This window comes from Phoca vitulina, unplaced genomic scaffold, assembly GCF_004348235.1.
Source record: "Phoca vitulina isolate PV1807 unplaced genomic scaffold, GSC_HSeal_1.0 scaffold20, whole genome shotgun sequence".
NCBI classification, from domain to species: Eukaryota; Metazoa; Chordata; class Mammalia; order Carnivora; family Phocidae; genus Phoca; species Phoca vitulina.
Window position 1 is genome coordinate 15,318,700 of NW_022589723.1, and position 16,097 is coordinate 15,334,796.

At 37.6% G+C, this 16,097-nt stretch overlaps 1 protein-coding gene across 1 annotated transcript in view; it reads left to right on the top strand.

Annotated features, from left to right (window-relative positions):
- The window catches only part of SEMA6D (semaphorin 6D), a 593,940-nt gene that overhangs the window by 406,200 nt on the left and 171,643 nt on the right, over window positions 1–16,097 (top strand). Inside the window, exon 4 of the mRNA XM_032417865.1 lies at window positions 14,849–14,880. The gene's annotated coding sequence lies outside the window, so the exon portion shown is untranslated. The remainder of the gene's footprint in view (window positions 1–14,848; window positions 14,881–16,097) is intronic.

The following is a 16,097-nucleotide window of genomic DNA, read 5'->3' on the forward strand; positions in this document are numbered from 1 at the left end:
GCAACTAGATGGAATATTAAATACAATTCTGCCTTCAGTACTCTGGAGTTGGATTGGCAAACTCTTTCTGTAAAGGGCAAGATAATAAATACTTTAGGCTTTTTGGGTCATATGGTCTCTGTCACAACTAATCTATTCTGCCATTGTAAGCAGCCAAAGATGATATGAGTGTGGCTGTGTTCCAATAAAACTTTATTTACAAAAATAGATGATGGGCTCAGAGTTTGCTGACCACTGTTCTGGAGCAATAACTTTTTTTTTTTTTTAATGAGGTACCACTTTGACATCTTGGTAAATTATAAAATGCCTGGATCATTTTCCCTTTCTCCATATGCATGACAGTGGGCTTGCTGTTATAGCTAAAAGAGCATTGAGCTGGCAACATTGATTCACTTGGACAGATGTGTTCCCTCTGAAAAGAGCTGCTGGGAGGTTACATGTGTGCATCTATCTCCAGAGGAAAGCATTAAAGAAAGATAACTAGATGCCTAACTAATGAGGAAATTCCCCCACTCCCTGTGGAAAGACTGAACTGAAGGGGCCTCTTCGCCCCAATCCTTGCCCCTCCCCTAGTACACACTCCCATTCCCCTTAGTTGGAGTTGGCCTGTGAGAAGGAGTCCCCCAAAGACTCCAGCCATGACCCCAATGAAGTTTCTTTTCTCACTCTCCAAGTATTCCTCCCACCCTACCCTTCATCTGGTGGCACTTGGGGTCTCAAGGTCTCTCTGGGAAGCAGAAATGGGTGAGGCTTGTCTTTCCTGGGGACATTTCCTTTTCAGAGAGGAGCAATTAGCTTAAATGAAACTCTAGCAAGTCCTATTGTGTAGGGGCAGAATTTTAGCCTGTTTTCTTTTCTACCCCAAACCTTCAGAGAATAATATACTCCCTCCACTGACTTCACTTCTTGAGAGTCGAATCCCTGGTATCCGCCTTTCAACCACACACTGCTACCTTTCCTCTTGTAAACCACACTCCTCAGGCTTGATAAGGTCTTTACTTGGGGAGAAGTTTTGAGTTAGCACAAGAACTGCATGTATCTGAAACCACAAATCATGCATTTGAGAGTACAGCGAGCTTTCCTCGCAGGCATTTGCAAGTGCTGTGTGAAGACCAACATCTGGATGTTGTCTGCAAGTCTGTGCCTCTGTTGTGGCTCTTGTCTGTGAAGGAAAATCAAGTCTCTGGAAGAATTTAGAGAGTGGAGTAGGAGCTGAGAAGGTGGTTCCAGTTAGATCTGACCAGTATTTCCTAGAGGATGGAGTTTTATAGTCTCCTAGTAATAAGCAGAGAGCCAGAGAGGAGGTTTGTGAGTCATGAATCAGTTCTCAAAGGGGGATTTGGCAATGTCTGCAGACATTTTGGGTTGTCACAACTCAGGGAGGGGGTGTTGGAGGCATACTTACGGCATCTTGTGGGTAGAGGACAAGAATGTCGCTTGCCCTACATCCTACAGTGCACAGGACAGATTCCACGACAAAGAATTGTCTGGACCCAAATGTCAATAGTGCCCACATTGGGAAATACGGACCTAAAGGTGTCTCTTGTTCTGAACAGCTCTGCACTATCAGTAGTGACATGATATGGTGAGTGGATAAGCTTTAGTCACATGAGGCTCCCCTCAGGGCAAATTTCCTTCAGGGTGGGAGGGTGGCTGGACAGCAGAGGGCACCACACCCACCTGGATTGTGGGGGCAGGAAAGGGTAAGTGGAGGGAAGTGGACAGGAGAAAGTACTTTCTTGGCTTCTGCCCCCATGCTGAGCTACCAGACCCCTCTCTAATTTGCTCTCCCCTTGTCTGTGGAGTTCTGCCTTTACTGAGGATGCTGCTGCTTGCCCTTCTGACTCCAACCCCCAATGTAGAGGCCCCACCCCCACCCTAGGAAAGGTCCTACTTTACTTTGGTAACTACTGTAGGTGAAGGAGCATGTCTGTTCTGCATAGAGGGAGCGAAAAAGAGGGGAGGGGACACTAGCTCCAACCCTGACAAAGCCTTCTGATCCTGCAACTCAGAGCCTGGGCTCTTCCCTGGGCTCTTAGGAGGCCACATGTGTCACCATTTCAGTGGCCCTCTCCTCAGCCTCTTGAACTATGGGTTCCCTGGCTGTTTCTGCATCTTCTTTCCAACCCTATCTGCTTTCAGTCTTTAAGAAATGCTTCAAATTTCTGCCTAATCATGTCACCTTTCTTTGTTTTTCAGAGATTTGAAGAATTTATTCTTACATACACATTTCTTTGGTCATTTTGATGGACTTCAGGGGGGAAGGGAGGTAGATGTATAGGCTATGTCACCCTTCTGGAGCAGCACCTCTGTCCATTGGATTTAACATCAAGGAGGTCACTGGTGACCTTGTCAGTAGAATGTGTTGGCAGAAGCTGGATTGCAGTTAGTTGAAATGATTTCAGTAAAGAAAGGCATATGGGTTATCCATTGCTATGGGAAAAACCACCCTAAAACTTAGTGGCTTAAAACCACCATGTATTGTTATCTCTCATGGTTTTGTGGGTTGAGCTGGAGGGATCTACATGAGGGTCTGTTATGGGCTGAATTGTGTCTCTCAAAGACATATGTTGAAGTCCTAATACTCACTACTGCAAAATGTGACCTTATTTAGGAATAAGGTGTTCATAGATATAGTTAAGATGAGGTCATCTGGAGTAGAGTGGGCTGTTAACCCAATATGACTGACATTCTTAGAAGAGGAGGAAGGAAACATACAGGGACAATGCCCTGTGATGACAGAGGCAGAGATAGGATTGATGCAGCTGTAATCCAAGGAATGCTGAGGATTGATGGCCACCATTAGAAGCTACGAAAAGGCAAGGAAGGATTCTTCCCAGAGTCTCAGAGGGAGCATACCTAATTTCGGACTTCTAGCCTTCAGAACTGTGAGAGAATAAATTTCTGCTGTCTTTAAGCTACCCATCTTTGTTACAGCATTCCTAGGAAACTAATACAGGGTCTCTCCTACAGTTGCAGTGAGATCATGACCGGAACTGTGATTATCTGAAGGTTCTATTGGGCTAAATGTCTAAGAGGACTTTTTCACTCACATGGCAGGTGCCTCATCAGGGATGATAGGAACTGCTGGGGGCTGGATGAGCATTGCTCTCTTTCTCCACTCCACCTCTCTTACGTGGCCAATTTGGGTTTTGTAACAATGCAGTAGTCTCAGGTTGGTTGGACTGGCAACTAGCTTCCCCAAGAGCAAGTGTTACAGGAGATCCAGGTGGATAGTGCAAAAGTTCTTTTGACCTAATCTCAAAAGTTATATGATGTCACTTTCTTGCATTCTTTTGGTCCAAAAGTAAGTTATAAGTTCTGCTCAGCTTCAAAGAGAGGGAACTAAACAAGGACATGAATACCAGGAGAAATGTTTTGTTGGAGGGTCCTTTTAATGGTCTGGCTAACTAAGAATAAGGATTGGAAGCAATTCTTTAAAGAAGTTTGACTTCTAAGGAGTAGAAAGGTTGATAGAAAGTTTTCATTTGTTTTTTGATTTGAGATATTGATGGGAAAGATGCACTAAAAATTGAAAGCTTTAGACTGTAGGATAAATGCCTCTTGCATTGTATCAGGAGAGAAGCAGGGGAGGAGGGGTAAAGACATAAAATGTGTGGATGAAGAATGGGATGTGAAAGTGGACAGAGAAGTTTCAGGATGTTGAGAGATTTCCTATGTATTGACTTCTAGTGTCTCTGGGTTTGAAGGAGCAAGATTATCTACTGACACTGATAAGAAATATGGTAGGAGAGAGAGAACTTGGGGAGAGTGACTTTTTGAAAGAGCCACAGTGGAGAATGGGAAAGAGAACTAACTATAGTAAATATATGCCAAAAGACCCCGACACTTGCCAGCATAAAATAATAAACTTTGCAGCTGTTAGAGTGAAATCCGTGGGGAAGCAATTGTTACCCACTCTCTGGCATTCTTGGTGATAGTTCCTGAGTCTTCTAGCCATAATATAAGTCCCCAATGTGAACTAGACGTTATTTCTGAAATCAAGGTAATGGGAGCTGGGAAAATATTATCACTGTTTCATAAGTACATTTCATTAAAAATCAATATCTTTATATTGGTAAGCCATAAGAGAAGAGTTAATGGGTAAGAAAAATGTGAAAAAGAGTTCACACATCTCATCCAAACACATTGAATGTCTTGCCCTGTTGTTGTGGACCAATACCCCTTCATTACATCCAGCATACGTGGAGTGGGAAAACAGGACCTAAGATAAGCATTTTTTTTTCCTGACTCAGATTGCACAAATTAATTGTATCTCATCACAAACTTGTAGTCATGGTTGGGCCATTTTCCTATGATTGACTTTCTGGGTGTGGGTAAGAAGCAGATCCACTTTCCTCTGTGTTAATTTCAGCTATTAAGTGTGGCCATTTTTGTCAATGATCATGGACTGAGTTTCTGTGATTAGGCATTTAACTATATGGTACTTGCAAGCTAAAGAGTGTTTACAGCAAACCCCTTGCTTAGGAGATGGAGACTACGTCAAATTGCATCCTATGAAAATTACATAAATAAAAATTTGCATCTAGAAGGACACTTCATGAAAATTATGAAAATATTGTAACCTTTTTTTTTGCATTGTATAGTAGCTTTGTAATTGACAAAGAAATTGTAAATATAGTCCATAATACTTTACATCCAACGATTATGCATCAAAACTGCATATATATTGCTTGGTTCATTATTAAAAGTAACACTGTTGGCAATCACATTAATTATTTTTTCTTATCAGATTAGTGACAAAGTACCATAATGAACATAACCTTCCAGAATGCATTCACTGATGGAAGAACAATAAGTTAGGTCTTGGCACAGGACAGATCATAAAAAGATTGGCTTGCCCTTAGGCCTCTTCCTGAGAGCCACAGCAGTACCACTTGTCTCTGCTAAGTGTCCTTGATTCTAACTTGGTATAGAATTTCAGAAGCATTCATTCCTCTTTGTCCCATGGTTAGTCTAAAGAAGATCTATATCCTCAATCCAAACTGGAAGTTACATGAGAAATTCTGAAAATGAGCATTTTAATTTAAGCTCTTGGATTTGGACAATTCCCTGGAAAGATCTTCATTTTTTAAATGATCAGAAGAAAAGCTTCAAACATTAGGACATTCTCCTTTCTTTCAAAAAAATTGAAAGAAACGATTTCAGGGTAAAGTGACATCACAGTCAACTATGCCTGAGGAAATTTAAATTCATCAGTGCATAGACAACATAATTCGCCATCTCCCACTCAGCAAGAGGGACAGGTGCCATTAAGTCTTACAAACTTGGACGGATAATATTTGTTTCTCTGTAGAGCTGAAATCATTACAGGACTCATTTTGCCCTATCTTCCCAGATAGAAACATATTCCTTGCTTTGAGTGCAGAAATTTCACTTCTTTTGCCCTGATCCCAGGGGGTTTTCTTCTCATTCCCCTCCTTCTCCTTTTTTTTCTGCTCTTTAAAGTCCAGTACTTACTCTGAAAATACTTTCTCATTTCTGAAGTGACCAAACCCAACACGTTATTAACAACTAAGATACTTATGCATGTTTCTCAGGGACACCCACAGGTATATTGTAAATAGTTAATTACAATCATTATGTTCTTGAGAGAATTTACAGAAAACATTCATTCACTTATGCTTTGAATCTGCTGCTATTGGGTACCCATTGGACGCTGGCACTGTACTAAGCTCTACACTTTAGGATATGAACTTCCTGACACAAAGTGGGCATTTAATGTTTATTGAATAAGTAACTGTGCCTGCTTCCAAGAAATTTCCCATCTAATGTGGGAGGCAGACTTGTACACAGAAAATTATAATACAATTTGATGAGTATTCAGAATACGTAGGAATACCTACAATGATAGCACAAGAAAGCAAGGAACCACGCTTGGGGAAGTTGAAGAAGACCCCACAGACATGTTGTGTACGTTAGATTTCAAGGAATGAGCAGGTGTTTATGAGGTGAAAAATAAGATTGGAAGAAGTATGTCTGAGGGTGTGTGTGTGTGTGTGCACACGTGTGTGTGTGTGTAGAGGAGTCCTAACACAGGCATTCTAAAGAAAGGGAACAGCATATACAAAGACATGCAGGACAAAGCAATGTGGTCAGATCTGGAAACGGGGTTTACTGTAACTGGGATCCAGAAGGTGTCCAGGTGAGGGATTGAGGAAGAATTGAGAAGAAAGATAGTTGCCAGATATTGAAAAGTGCCACCTTCATTGTAGAGTTTAAGCTTTGCCATGGGAATCAGATGATGGTCTAGTAAGAGACAAATGTCACATAAAAAAAAGATAATTCTGCTAGTTAGGTGGGGGTAGACTAGGCTTAAGAGATCAGTGGGCAGGACAGAGGCAACTAGGAGGCCATTGCAGCAGTCCAGGTGGAGCTGATGGGGCCTGAACCAGACCTATGACAGAAGAACTCAGAAGAGGAGCCTGGTTTGGACAATGTTTTCTGAGGAAGACAGCATAGGCATTGTGGCTGAACACATGTGGTAGCAAGTCATTTTGGTTCATGTGTACAAGGGAATCCTCTTAGGGTATAATGAGTGAAGCATCAAGAGAGAAGGAGCCTGGGATCCTGGAAGACCCCTTGGACAGAGTCCTCATTCCAACCCTGGACCAGCTACCTCTAGACCACTGGTTCTGAAAGTTTAGTATCAGAATCACCCAGAGGGCTTGGCAAACCTCTGCTCAAGCAGGTAAGGGGAGAGTCTCAAAAATTCGCATCTCTAACAAGTTCCCAGGTGATGCTGATGCTCCTCCCCTGGGGCTGCACTTTGAGAACCACTGCGCATGACGAGGTAATGATACATACCAGAGGAAAATAGAACTTATCTTGTTTAAAACACTGTTCTTTTGGTCTCCTTACACACAGCTGAACTTTCCAAAATTACCAGGAAGAAAGAAGACCTGGAAGATATGGCTTGCCCTGATGGGGGTGGGAGGACACCATCTCCCTTATGAAGACCTTCCCTCCTCCAGGGCTTGATTCTGGACTGACTTTGTGGCCTGCCACCTGCAGCATTGGCTCACTTCCAATTCACTTAACTAGTATTTCTTGAGTATAGGTCAAAGATTCCTCCAAAGTTACCATTAGGGAGTGGGAGAAAGGTGGGCCTGTAGCTGGCATTTCAGGATGTGGAGCTGATTTAGGGGAAAATCGTAGAATACTTCCTGAGAGTGTGCTATGCAGAACATTAATTTTGCAGAATGTCAACAGGTGCTATATGCAAAAAATATCTTCTGGGGTAAATAAATTTTTTGAATGATGGATGAAACAAACATTTTGCCTTATTTTGCCTTATTTCAAGAGAACTCTGGTGGTGTCTTCGGGGTACTGTCAGTTAAACGTCAGACTCTTGGTTTCGGCTCAGGTCATGATCTCAGGGTCATGAGATCGAGCCCCGCGTTGGGCTTCTTGCTCAGAGCAGAGTCTGCTTAAGACCCTCTCTCTGTCTCCCTCTGACTCTCCCCACTGCATGCTCTCACGAGTGCTCTCTCTCTCTCAAATAAATAAATAAGTCTTTTAAAAAAGAGAGAACTCTGAATCTTTAATATTTTCACTAAGAATTTCTGAAAGGGGATTATACTGTGAAGCACCCACCACCTCCACCATACCCTTTTGTTCTAAAACCAGGAAATCCTTTATTTAGAAGCATCTCAGGGTATGAGTGTTATATCAAATACACCTAGGGAAATGCTGTCCTGAAGTTCTTTGTAGGAGAACTTTAGAGCAGTAGCTCCCAAAAAGTAGTTCATAGATTGCTCCTGGTCAGTGACCAAGTTATTAGGAATCTATAGCAATGTGGAAAACATAAGGACAATGTAGTATTTTACTAAGTTCTTTTTTTCAATTGAAGAGTGGTCTTTATTTTGAAATCATGTGCTTCCTATGCTTTTAGTGTTAAAATTTTCCTTTTCAGTGAAATGATGGTGATAGGAGAGATGATCATTTTTCAAACACTTTTATATATGTTTTAAATTAAAATTTGGCATCTTTTTTTTAATTTTTTATTGTTATGTTAATCCCCATACATTATAAAATTTGGCATCTTTATACAAGTCTTTTTGTTTTAGCTTAATTGTATCATTCTGTTAGATTCTCATATATCATCTAGTCTGAATCTAACATTTATAGATAAAGGAAGTGATGTCCTGAGGCCAATACAAAGAAAGTCATAATAATATATTTATTACCATTTATGCAAACTGTATGTATCAGAAAGGGCCATTCCACACTCAGGAACTTCATGGCACATCTATGGGCAGGTCAGTGCCTTTCATAACATTAATTATAATAGGAAGCTGAAGGGTTTGTGTTGTCACAAGCAAAGCATGAAGTGTTTCATGAATTGTTGAAAAATTAGAACCAGCAGGATGACATGTGTCCATTTCAGTATTTTGGTTCTAAGCAAATCCAAGACAGTACATGATTGATTATGATTAATTGTATTTACTTACTTAGGTCCTTTTATGGATATTTCCATTTGAACTGAGAAGCGGTAAAAATTAAGCAGACACCTGGGAATTATTTAAGATCACAGCTAAAATTTTCCATCATCTTTCACATCACCCCATTTATAAAATAATCCTCAGGTTAGTGAATCTCTACATAAAAGCTTCTTCACCTGAAAAAAAATGAAAAGATTGGGCTAATTTTTTCTGAAGTCCTTCCAACCATAAACTTCGAGGATTCTATGACTTTCCCGGAGATAAACAATGAATAAGGTCCACATTAATTGGAGTCTACATTTCATATACTTTCTCCTTTTTCAGTGATTTATAGGTTACCAAAGCAAAATAATGCTTAAGGCAGGTCAGATATCTGTTTGGAAATCATAAAGGAGAAGGAAAAAAATCTGCAAATAATGTACAAGTTGTACTTATGTATTAAATACTATTTTTTCAAACTTAAAATTCATTGTGTATGTCTTCTGAGATGGGACATCATTTTTTTCACATTAAAGAATTGTTTTATTCAGATATAATAGTCACACATAAAAACATATTATATATATTCAGCTGAATGAATTTTCTCAAACTGAAAACACCTGCATAACCAACAACTTAGAAATTCCCTCATCTGTGCTACCTTCTAGCTATCCCCTCCCACCACCCCGGTAACCACTGTTTTGACTCTAACGCCATATATTATCCTTGTTTTTGTACTTTAAATAATCATGTTGTATATCTTAGTTAATGTCAATCGTTTTTTATCAAAGTATAATTGACATACAATGTTATATTAGTTTTGGGTGTACAACATATTGATTCAACAATTCTATACATTCCTCAATGCTTACCGTGATAAATGTAGTCAGTGTCTGTTACCATAAAATGTTATTGCAATATTAATAGCTATATTCCCTATGCTGTACTTTTCATCTCCATGACTTATTTATTTTATAACTGGGAGTTTGTACCTCTTAATCCCCTTTATCTATTTCACCCATCCCTCACCTTCTTCCTCTCTATCAACCACCAGTTTGTTTTCTATATTTAAGAGTCTGTTCACTTTTTGTGTGTTTGTTTTATTTTTTAGATTCTACATATAAGTGAAATCATTTGATATTTGTCTTTTATATCTGAATTACTTCACTTAGTATAATATCCTCTAGGTCGATCCATGTTGTCACAAATGGTAAGATCTCATTCCTTTTTATGGCTTATATTCCATTGTATATCTATACCACATTTTTCTTATCCATTAATCTATTGATGGGTATTTGAGTTGCTTCCATATCTTGGCTATTGTAAATAATGATGCAATAAACATACAGGTGCATATCTTTTTGAATCAGTGTTCTTGTTTTCTTTGGATATATGCCCAGTAGTAGAATTACTGGGTCATGTGGTGTTTCTATTTTTAATATTTTGAGGAACCTCACTTTCCACAGTGATTGCACCATTTCTCATCAACAGTGCACAAGTGTGCTCTTTTCTCCACATCTTCACCAACACTTGTTATTTCTTGTTTTTCTTTTTTTTTGATACTAGCCATTCTGACTGGTGTGAGCTGATATCTCATTGTGGTTTTTGTTTGCATTTCCCTGATGATTAGTGATGTTGAACATCTTTTCACATGTCTGTTGGCCATCTGAATGTTTTCTTTGGACAAATTTCTATTCAGGTTCTCTGCCCATTTTTTAATTGGATAGCTTGTTTTTGTTTTTGTTTTGGTATTGAGTTGGAGAAGTGTATAAGTTCTTTATATATTTTGAATATCAACCCCTTATCGGATATATCATTTGCAAATATCTTCTCCCATTCACTGGGTTGTGTTTTGTTTTGTTGATTGTTTCCTTAATTATGCAAAAGCTTTTTATTTTTATGTAACCCCAATAGTTTATTTTGCTTTTGTTTTTCTGGCCCGAGGAGATCTATCCATAAATATGTTGTTAAGGCCAATGTCCAAGAGTTACTACCTATGTTTTCTTGTAGGAGTTTTATGGTTTCAGGTCTCGCATTTAAGTCTTTAATCTATGTTGATCTATTTATTTTTGTGTATGGTATAAAAAAATAGTCCGGTTTCATTCTTTTGCATGTAGCTGTCCAGTTTTCCCAACACCCTTTATTGAAAATACTCTTTTCCCCATCGCATATTTATGCCTCCTTTGTTGTAATGTAATTGACCATATGGTGTGGATTTATTTCTGGACTCTCTATCTCATTCCATTATCTATGTGTCTATATCTGTGCCAGTACCATACTGTTTTGATTAATGTAGCTTTGTAGTATATCTTGAAATCTGGGCTTTGTGATACCTCCTTCTTTGTTTTTCTTTCTCAAAATTGCCTTGGCTATTTAAGGTCTTTTGTGGTTCCAAACACATTTTAGAATTAATTGTTCTAGTTCTGTGAAAAATGCCATTGTTATTTTGATAAGGATTGCACTGAATCTGTAGATTGCTTTCGGTAGTATAGACATTTTAACAATATTAGTTTTTCCAGTCCATGAGCACAGTATGTCCTTCTGTTTATTTATGTTTTGAATTTCTTTCATCTATATCTTATAGTTTTCAGAATACAGATCTTTTACCTCCTTGGTTAAATTTATTCCTCGGTATTTTATTCTTTTTGGTGCATTTGTACATGAGATTGCTTTCTTAATTTCTTTTTCTACTACATTATTAGTGTATAGAAATGTAACAGATTTCTATATATTAATTTTATATCCTGCAACTTTACTGAATTTATTTATCAATTCTAATAGTTTTCTTGGTGGAGTCTTTAGAGTTTTCTGTATATAGTATCATGTCATCTGCAAATAGTGACAATAATACTTCTTCCTTACCTATTTTGATGCCATTTTTTTTTTTTTTTTTTGGTCTAATTGCTATAGCTGGGACTTCCAGTACTATGTTGAATAAAGATGGTGGGTCTGGACATCCTTGTCTTGTTCCTGATCTTAGAGGAAATGCTTTCAGTTTCCAACATTGAGTACAATGTCAGTTGTGGGTTTTCATATATGGTTTTTATTATGTAAAGGTATGTTCCTTCTAAACCCATTTTGTTGTGAGTTTTTATCATGAACACGTGTTGTATTTTGTCAAATTATCTACTGAGATGATCATATTGTTTTTATCCTTCCTTGTGTTAATGTGATGTATCACATTAATTGATTTGAAAATATCAAACCATCCTTGCATCCCTAGAATAAATCCCACTTGATGGGTGAATTATTTTTTTAATGTATTGAATTCAGTTTTCTAGTATTTGGTTGAGGATTTTTGCATCTCTGTTCACCAGAGATATCTGCCTGTAGTTTTCTTTTTTGTATAATGTCTTTCTCTGGTTTTGGTGTCAGGATAATGCTGGTCTTGTAGAATGAATTTGGAAGTTTTTCTTTCCTTTTCTATTTTTTGGAATAGTTTGAGAGAACAGGTATTGACTCTTCTTTAAATGTTCAATAGAATTCACCTGTGAAGCCATCTGGTCCTAGACTTTGGTTTGTTGAGAATTTTTTGATTGCCAATTCATTGCTAGTAACTGGTCTGTTCAAATTTCCTATTTCTTCCTGATTCAGTTTTAGAAGATTGTATGTGTCTAGATATTTATCCATTTCTTCTAGCTTGTCCAATTTGTTGGTATATAATTTTTCATAATATTATTTCATAATATTATTCTCTTATAATTCTTCATATTTCTCTGGGGTCTGTTGTTACTGCTCCTCCATTTATGATTTTATTTGAGTCCTCTCTCTTTTTTCCTTGAGGAGTCTGGCTAAAGGTTTATCAATTTGGTTTACTTTTTCAAAGAACCAGCTCTTGGTTCATTGGTCTTTTCTATTATTTTGTAGTCTCTTTCATTTATTTCTGCTCTAAGGTTTATTATTTCTTTCCTTCCTAGCTTTGGGCTTTGTTCTTTTTCTAGCTCCTTAGGTGCAAAGTTAGGTTATTTATTTGAGATTTTTCTTGTTTCCTGAAGTAGGTCTGTACACATACAATCTTTTTTGATTTTTATCCATTCAGTCAGCTTGTCTTTTGATTGGAGCATTTAGTCCATTTACATTTATTTTTTTAATTTTATTTTATTATGTTAGTCACCATACAATACATCATTAGTTTTTTATGTAGTCCATTTACATTTAAAGTAGTTATTGATAAGTATATACTTAGTGCCATTTTAAAATTGTTTTCTGGCCTGTTTTTGTAGTTCCTGTTCTTTCTTCTTCTCTTGTTCTCTTCCCTTGTGGTCTGATGGCTTTCTGTAGTGTTATGCTTGGATTCCTCTCTCTTTATTTTTTGTGTATCTATTATAGGTTTTTGATTTCAGGTTACCATTAGGTTCCTATATGACATCTTATGTATATAGCAGCATATAATAAGTTGATGGTCACAAGTTCAAACACATTGTAAAAGTACTAAATTTTTACTCTGTGAGTGTTAATTTAATACACCTTATCCATCCAATGCTTGGCCCTTGGTGCAGCCCAAGATCACTTTTCATATCTTTCTAAGTCTGTATTTCTCAAAATGACCACCCTGCCATAGGTGCCTGGAAAGCTTATTGAAGATGAACATTCCTGGGCACTGACCCTTTAGACATTCAGATTTAGTTGAGCTGAGCTGGAGCTCAGGAATCTGCATTTTTAAGAAGCACTCCAAGGAATTTGCAGGCACACTTAAATTTAAAAATCACTTCCACTAAGTATAAATCATTGTGCTGGGGCATGGTACTTCCAGATACCCAAACAATAAATGGTAGAAGAGGGTCAGAGATAAGATCAGAATATAAGAGAATTAATATTACACAGGTTCACTCACTTCATTTTAGCCAGTGACAAGGAGTTAGCTGCTTCTCTTTCACCTCTTGTCTTTTCTGAAAGGTCAACAAACTTTCCACTTAGAGAATCCTCTTCCTACAATTAGTTTCAAAGTCAATGTGGAAGGGTGATGGTGGTGGAGAGAAAGGGAAATATAGAGGTTGTGGACTTACTGGGAAAATATTTGCCTTAATTTTTTTCTCAAAAAGTGTATGGAGTTTGGGAAAATAAGGTGATTCTGATGTTCCCTATATAAACTATCCAGATGAATTGGACTTTTTAGTGTAAGTACATTTCCAGCTAAGATGAAAAGCCAGTACACATGATAATTCAATACAACTTAAAACACATCCTTTAGATTTTAAATAAATATAAGAGTTCTAATATGCTTTCCAAATTTGCTTTTTCTATTTTCTTCCATTTTTGAACTTCACTGTATTCTTGAATGTTGATTTTCTTTTTCTTTTTAAAATCCAGTCCACTCTTGTATACAAAGCACTGTTTCTGCCCTAAGGCTAAGAATGTTCTAGGTGAACTAATCAATCAATTTTTGCCCATTAAGAAGGAGCACTAAAATAAAAAGAATGCTAACCTTTAGATGGATTTGGTAGTGGTTTGTTAAATAGGTTTTTTGTTGTTGTTTTTTGGGTTTTGTTTTTGTTTTTTTGTTTTTTTTTTTAATGGCAAAACACCAAGAGGAAAAGCAATCTTACACCTTAAAGGGAGGAAAGGCTCCCAGGTCCCAGGGAATTGTGTAACATTTGAGGAAAACTTTTTCAAATCTTGAAGTATTGATCAACCATAGCATCCCTTGGTGGTGGTGGTGTTATTTTAAATTAAGTCTTTCTCGCCCAAGTTAGAAGGTATGCATATTTAAAATGTAAAATAAATGCTTCTGCAAAGGAAACTAGGAACATGACATGATGTTCAGCTTAACTGAACACCTAACTCAGCAACAGCTTTTGCACAGTGCTGTTCAAAATGCCTTCCTTCAATTTTCAGACTCTTAGGCTTATAGAATTGATAGGGTAACTGATTTATTTTGTAGGATGTGAAGCTTCCAACTTGTTATTTCCAAGTTTGGGGTGTTATATGACTGAACCTGTTGATAATGTGTGCTCTTCCAGCCCAGCTGTTAAATTAGAGCAGTTCATGAAGAAAAATGAGATACGATGTTGCATTTCATGAAACAGGGTGTTTCAGCACAAAGAGAAAATTTTCTTCTCTGTGGAGGGAGATAAAATAAGACTTCAAGTTGTTGAAAGTTAAAGAAAATAATAATGTTTTACAACTACAATGTCTTGACTGCCACAGCTTTTTATTCAAGTCTATTGGTGGATACTTATTCTTGGCCGAACATATTCCTAACTTAATAGTGGAATTAAATAGAGCAACTGGATTCAGGTTAGAATCCAACTTGGCTTAAACCATTCTAGTACTTCAAGCAAGAGAAAAATGGCATGTGGATTTACTAAATTAATAGACATACCACAGCTATGTTTAATGCAGTATCATGGTGGCAAATGTCAGAAGTAATAGAAAATTAATCCATTTCTCTTTTCTTTTTTCAGATTTTTGACCACACAAGCCAATCTTCCCCAAGGTAAGCAACATTATACTCTTCTCTAATTTGTTGGAAAAATCCAGCATAATGTTATTGGCTTTGGATACATTTTAACTGTATGGTGTTTCAAAGTCATGAGTGTGACATCAAATGGTGCCTAAAATTAGTTTTTTATTGGTGGTGTTAGTGATGAGAGCACCCTACAAATATGATCTGATGGCTAGACCAAGCAGTGGACCAGAGGGAGGGTGGGAGACAGAGAGAGAGAAGGAGAGAGGAAGGGAGGGGGAGAGAGAGAGATTCTCTCTCTCTCTTTTTTTTTTTTTGTTTGATTAGCTCTTTTATGAAACAGCAGACTCTTCATCTCTAATGTTCAGAGACAGAAGGTTTCTTTGTGAGCAGCAGCTGTGGTGGGGCTTGCACCTCTACTAGAGCCTACTTTGGAAAAATTAAAAGCAGAGTGCCCCTCAGCATGGCCCCAGCTCTTTAGCTCAGCCGAAGCCTTCCTGTCCAGGTCCAGCAGGACAGCATTAGCCAAGTTGTTTAACTTTCCAGGAGTATCTGTCAAAAGTAGCAATTGAGGATGCGTTAATCTTATTAAAGAACACAATAGGAATCCTTTTTTTATTTCATTAGGAAATCGGGAGGCATTTGATGTGCACCATCTGGTTTGTGAATACAGGAATAAGTTTTGCAAAAGGGCACATTTCCAAGTTCTATGTTTCATATGCTTCAGAAGGAAAAAACCCATAAGCAGCTCTATTTTTAATGAGAGCAATGCTAAAGTTAATAAGATTGGGGTGGGTTTCCAGGATGTGCCATTTCTCCTAAACTACATGTGTTTGCAGTACGTTTGGCAGACTTGTCCTGCTTTGAGGCTGGGCTTCCAATTGAAAAATTTTAAAGTTCTCCATGTGTTAATTGGAGAATAGAAGAGAGGCATTATTGTAGTAGAGTAGCTGGCTCCTTAGGTATTAATTATAGCTCCATCTATCATAAAGACTAGTATTTTAAAATTACCTCCTGTTATTTATTATGTTAGTTTTAGAAGCTGTAACTTTTCAAATCGTACCAAAAAAGTCAGGTTAAACTTTACGATGTATTGTATTTAAAAAAAAAAAAAAATGTCTTTTAAGATGCAATCACTGTTTATAAACAGTAAGTAGTAACGAAACAGTGAGAAAATACAGTTTACTATTGGTACTCTATGTCACGTCCTTAAAATATGTTTTTTATTCAAATAAAAACACAGCTCT